We start from the raw sequence: 6,211 nt of genomic DNA on the forward strand, positions 1-6,211 counted from the left end.
CTGGGACACGTCCTAGCTCTGCGTGTGCTATTTGTATCACCTTCACCACATCATGGAATTCCTGTGGGATTTCGTTTTTCTTCACTCTTAAGTAACATTTTAGCTGGGCAATCTCTAAACTCCCTTCGAGTTCTGAAGACCCATGATCCAAGGTACTGTAAAAGTTTATAAACATGAGCATGTTATTCCTGCACTTAAAAATTCCCTATGCTTCTATTTGTACTTAAAATAAAACCCAGACTCCCTATGCTGATTAGACAATCAGCATAATCTAGCCCCTGCCTACTTCTCCACCTGATCTCAACCTCTTTATCTATCTGTTTTTATAATATGCCAGGCATGTTGCTGCATCAGGATGGTGCATGTGTTAGTTCCACTGGATTATTCTGAGCCCAGATCTTTGTATTACTGGCTCCTTTTTATCATTCAAATTCAGCACAGATGTTACCCTCCTGAGAGTGGCCTTTCCCAAACACTCAAGCCCAAGTAGTCTTGGAACTTGTCTGACTATCCAATACCCCGTTGCATCCTCAGTAACCAGCCTAGTGCCTGGCACCAAAGTAGGTTCTCAATAACTATTTACTAGTTTCAGCCTCAGAATCAAGTACAGCTGTTCTCTTTGTATCTTTTTTCACATAATCAAGATAGGTAGGTCTCCAAATATGGAAAGTTTTTTGGAACGATGAAAAGTAGAAGTCACATTAGTATTTCCCCCTAAAATATCTTGTTATAGCAACATCAGTTTTAAGAACAACCACTAAAGTGAACGGATTGGGGACGGCGATTGCATCACATAAAAGTCATAGTATTCCAAAAATTAGCTGAGCCTGCTGGTGCACACCTATAATCCTAGCTGCTTGGGAGGCTGAAACAGGAGAATCACTTGAACTCAGGAGGCAGAGTTTGCAGTGAGCCAAGATGGCACCACTGCACTCCAGCCTGGGTGACAGAACAAGACTCTGTCTCAAAAATAAATAAATAAATATCATGGTATTCACCAGGTATTCAAAATATCAACCTTCATCAATAAGCAGGGAAAGACTTAAGATAGGTACTATTTATTTACATTCTAATACAGTTTACAGTCATTAAATACAACTGTCTTTGCACTTCTCTGTATTTTATTTTACGGATTTAAACTTGTGCAGCTCTCCCATGTACTAGCCGTATGAGCCGGAGCAAATTACTTGCTCTCTGTTCCTCATCTATGAAATGAAGATTAAAAATGTGCACCATAGGGCCAGGCAGAGTGGCTTACCGCTGTAATCCCAGCTACTCCGGAGGCTGAGGCAGGCGAATTGCTTGAACCAGGGAGGTGGAGGTTGTGGTGAGCCAAGAATGCGCCATTGCACTCCAACCTGGGCAACAGGAGCAAAACTCCTTCTCAAAAAAAAAAAAAAAAAAAAAGAAAGAAAAAAAAAAGAGTGTGCAGGGTTGTTACAAGAATTCACTGAGATGATGTCCATAACAAACCATAGAGCACCAGGCTCATAGTAGGTACCCAACAAGATTTTCTTTCCATTACCTGTCTCTCAAAACCCTTATGATTATGGAGTTCTTAATGAATTTCAAGACAATAATCAGTGCATGACATTATGACATTTCCCAGACCTGAGTAGTGTTACTAAATCTTAATTGTAGCCACTGCTAAAAATATCTTAAGACCAGTTGCTTAATATGACTTTGACCTTGACATATTTAAATACTGACAGGGTGTTTGGAATTCTCGTTTCAGTTTTGACTAGTATTTTCTGAATGGCTTTGGGTAAATAATTTATTGTTTCTATCTATAACAATGTTCCCTTTCCTTTGGATAACCTTCAGTACATAGGTTTGAATGTAATTTATAAAATTGAGATGGTGATTAATAAGCATAAAGAGATAAGGTGTTTTCTCAGAGAGCATGCATAATTAATATTATTGCCTTAATGATTAAATTGTACTTAATAAAGCATATTCTGCCAGAATCTGAAGTAGTCCCTTGTTAATTAGAATAACCTTTGAAATCATTACCTTTGAGTGGTTATTTGATACCAAGCAAGGTGTGACATATGAAGCAGCCAGGTTACCCAGGCTCCAAAGATCAGTGCGTTATATATAAATAAGTACTTATGAAATGCCGACTTTTCTATAAATTCCTTGAGAACAGCAGCCATAGATTTTTTATCTACTACAATTTATGAATCACAGTTATCTGAGATGTATTAAATTAATACATCTAATAAAACCATGAAGACTTCCCAAAGTGATGGAATTACAGGCATGAGTCTTCACGGATTTATAAGATAAGAAAATCCCAAATTACAAATGTGTTTTTTTACAATGATATCCCTTTTCTTAACATTGCTTTCTATAGAAATGTATGCATATGTGCATTTCTATACAAATGCATAATTTTTACAGAAATAACTATATAAATGAAAGTGGTAATTAAAACGTATCAGTAATAGGTAACATATTACAATATATACTTTTTTTTTTTTTTGAGACAGTGTCTTGCACAGTCACCCAAGCTGGAAATCAGTGGCATAATCTCAGCTCTCTGCAACCTCCACCTCCCAGGTTCAAGTGATTCTCCTGCCTCAGCCTCCCAAGTAGCTGGGACTACAGGTGTGTGCCACCATGCCCAGCTAAGTTTTATATTTTTAGTAGAGACGGAGTTTCACCATATTACCCAGGCTGGTCTCAAACTCCTGACCTCAGGTGATCTGCCAGCCTAGGCCTCCCAAAGTGCTGGATTTCAGGCATGACCCACCACATCCAGCCAATATATACTTATAAGTATATGATATATTAAATATGCATTACATTATGTTTCTAAGCTGGTCCACAAACTTGAAGTGATCCCAAAATAAAGCAACTAAATTGTACTTTCTTTTGAATATAACTACAATATTTAAATTTGTTGGCTTGCTTTTTTTTTTTTTTTTAAGAGACAGGGTCTAGCTCTGTTGCCCAGGCTGGAGCGCAGTAGCACAAACATGGCTCACAGCAGCCTCAACCTCCTGGGCTCAAGCGATCCTCATGTGCTGGCTCCCTAGGTGCTGGAAACTAAGTGTGAGCCACCATTCAGGGCCCATGTATTTTAATACATAACAAGATGTCTAAGGATCATCACTAGGCCAGGTTTCCCTCCGAAGTGAATCTCTGATTCACAATCACTGTGTAAATCCCCAAACAGGGTGATGAGACTGAATTGGGGGATAAGAGGCAGAAAGCATAGAGTTGCTGTGAGTCACACTCCAGTGACAGAAAAGGGACCAAGAGACTTTTGGTTTGCATTCATCTGGCTCCCAGGAAACAGTATTGGGAGCAGGCTCTGCCAGTCAGCATTTATGATTTATAAGGTGTCTATCTCTTGTATATCAGATTTTTATGACCCAGAGCCTATGGGATGTATAGTGGATTAATCCACTAGACAGAAAGGAGTTCTGGAGTTCAAGAGCGACTGCCCTGAAATTTTAGGCAAAGTCTAGAGTGTATATCCATTACTCCACAGAGGGTCATTCCAGAGGGTTTTGTGACTCAAACAAGAGCCCCAAAGATAGGGTCTCATTTGCCATCCATAATTACTTGGGGAAGGGGAATAGTGTGAGGATTATTATCTCAGGGTCCCCACCAATTAGGGCCTGTGGGTAGCTATTAGTAGCCCTACATAGCCCACCAACCAGCTGCTCAGGTAAGCAAGAGTCAAAGTGTATAGGCACCGTGAGCAGGACTGCTGTCTGGGGAGGGAAAGCAAGAGAGAATGACAGAAAAGCTGGAGGGAATTCCCTATGGTAACACCGTGAGAGGGAGGAGAAGAAGAAAAGAGAGCTTACGTGGAATTGAAGGGTGATGTTGTGATGTAATAAGAAATATGTATTTGTTCTCTGCCCTCAGTCCCTGGCGCAGAGCTCCTACAACCCTTGTAACTTGCTGAGCAATAGAGGTACTAGCTGTGCCAGCATGGTGGCACATGCCTGTAGTCCCAGCTACTCAGGAGGCTGAGGCTGGAGGATCACTTGAGTCCAGGAGTTCTGGGCTGCAGTGCGCTCTGCCAATCAGGTGTCCGCACTAAGTTCAGCATCAATATGGTGACCTCCCGGGAGCGAGGGACCACCAGGTTGCATAAGGAGGGGTGAACGGGCCCAGGTCAGGAATGGAGCAGGTCAAAACTCCTGTGCTGATCAGTAGTGGGATCGCACCTGTGAATAGCCACTGCACTCCAGCCTGGGCAACATAGTGAGACCCCATCTCTTAAAAAAAAAAAAAAAAAAAAAGGTACTAGCTGCATCTTTTGTTCTAATATGTTGTTTTTGACTGTGGTTCCTGACACTGAGCTCCTAAATACTCTGGAATTTCTTGGGTGACAGGAGCATTTTTTTGTTCTAATGAGGTGGCTCTTCGTGAGCCCCTGGACAGGGGTTGCTCACCAGAAAGACCAAGCCATGATTAGAAGCTTGGAGCTTGGCCGGGCTTGGTAGCTCACACCTGTAATCTCAGCACTTTGGGAGGTTGAGGAGGGCAGCTCACTTGAGGTCAGAAGTTCAAGACCAGCCTGGCCAACATGGTGAAACCCTGTCTTTATTTAAAAAATTTAAAAAAAAAAAAAAAAAAGCTTGGAGCTTTCAGGCTGGGCGTGGGGGTTCACATCTGTAATCCTAGCACTTTGGGAGGCTGAGGCGGGCAGATCAGGAGGTCAAGAGATTGAGATCATCCTGGCCAACATGGTGAAACCTCATTTCTACTGAAAATACAAAAACTAGCCAGGAGTGGTGATTTGCGCCTGTAGTCCCAGCTACTTGGGAAGTTGAGGGGGAATGATCGCTTGAACCCGGGAGGCTGAGGTTGCAGTGAGCCAAGATTGCACCAGTGCACTCCAGCCTGGGTGACAGAGTGAGATTCTATCTCAAAAAACAAAAACAAAACAACAACAAAAAAAGCAGCTCAGAGCTTTCAGCCTCAGGCCCTCCAATCTCTGGGAGGAAAAGAAAAAAGAGCTGGAGATGGAGTTAATAATTAATCATGCCTTCGTGCTGAAGCCTCATAAATACCTCTGAACTATGGAGTTTAGAGGGCTTTTGGGTTGCTGAGCATGTACAGGTGCAAGGAGGGTGGCACGTCTGGGGAGGGCACAGAAGCTCTGCACCCTGGCCAAGCACACTGGGTCATGCCTGTAATCTCAGCACTTTGGGAGGCCAAGGTGGGCAGATCCCTGAGGGTGGGAGTTCAAGACCAGCCTGGCCAACATGGTGAAACCCCATCTCTACTAACAATAGAAAAGTTAGCTGGGTGCTCGCTTCAGCAGCACATATACTAAAATTGAAACGATACAGAGAAGATTAGCATGGCCCCTGCGCAAGGATGACATGCAAATTCGTGAAGCGTTCCATATTATTTTAGAATAAAATACCTAGGAATACAACTAACAAGGAACGTAAAGGACTTCTTCAAGGAGAACTACAAGCCATTGCTCAATGAAATAAGAGAGGATACAAACAGATGGAGAAACATTCCATGTTCATGGTTAGGAAGAATCAACATCGTGAAAATGGCCATACTGCCCAAAGTAATTTACAGATTCAACGCTATTCCCATCAAGCTACCAATGACCTTCTTCACAGAACTGGAAAAAAACACCTTAAACTTCATATGGAACCAAAAGAGAGCCCACATAGCCAAGTCAATTCTAAGCAAAAAGAACAAAGCAGGAGGCATCACACTACTGGACTTCAAACTATACTACAAGGCTACAGTAATCAAAACAGTATGGTACTGGTACCAAAACAGAGATATAGACCAATGGAACAGAACAGAGGCCTCAGAGGAAATACAACATACCCACAAACATCTGATCTTCGACAAACCTGACAAAAACAAGCAATGGGGAAAGGACTCCCTGTTTAATAAATGGTGCTGGGAAAACTGGCTAGCCATGTGCAGAAAGCAGAAACAGGACCCCTTCCTGACACCTTACACCAAAATTAACTCCAGATGGATTAAAGACTTAAACATCAGACCTAACACCATAAAAACCCTAGAAGAAAATCTAGGCAAAACCATTCAGGACATAGGTGTAGGCAAGGACTTCATGACCAAAATGCCAAAAGCAATGGCATCAAAAGCCAAAATAGACAAATGGGACCTAATCAAACTCCACAGCTTCTGCACGGCAAAAGAAACAGTCAGTAGAGTGAATTGGCAACCAACAGAATGGGAAAAAATTTTT

General features: G+C 42.1%; 1 non-coding gene across 1 annotated transcript; it reads left to right on the top strand.

The window, feature by feature from the left end:
• Positions 1–5,274: 5,274 nt before the first annotated feature.
• On the top strand, positions 5,275–5,381 carry LOC120362371 (U6 spliceosomal RNA). Its single transcript, XR_005578289.1, has one exon. It is a non-coding gene; the product is annotated as a U6 spliceosomal RNA (small nuclear RNA).
• Positions 5,382–6,211: the final 830 nt, after the last annotated feature.

This window comes from Saimiri boliviensis, chromosome 15 (assembly GCF_048565385.1).
Source record: "Saimiri boliviensis isolate mSaiBol1 chromosome 15, mSaiBol1.pri, whole genome shotgun sequence".
Lineage (NCBI taxonomy): Eukaryota > Metazoa > Chordata > Mammalia > Primates > Cebidae > Saimiri > Saimiri boliviensis.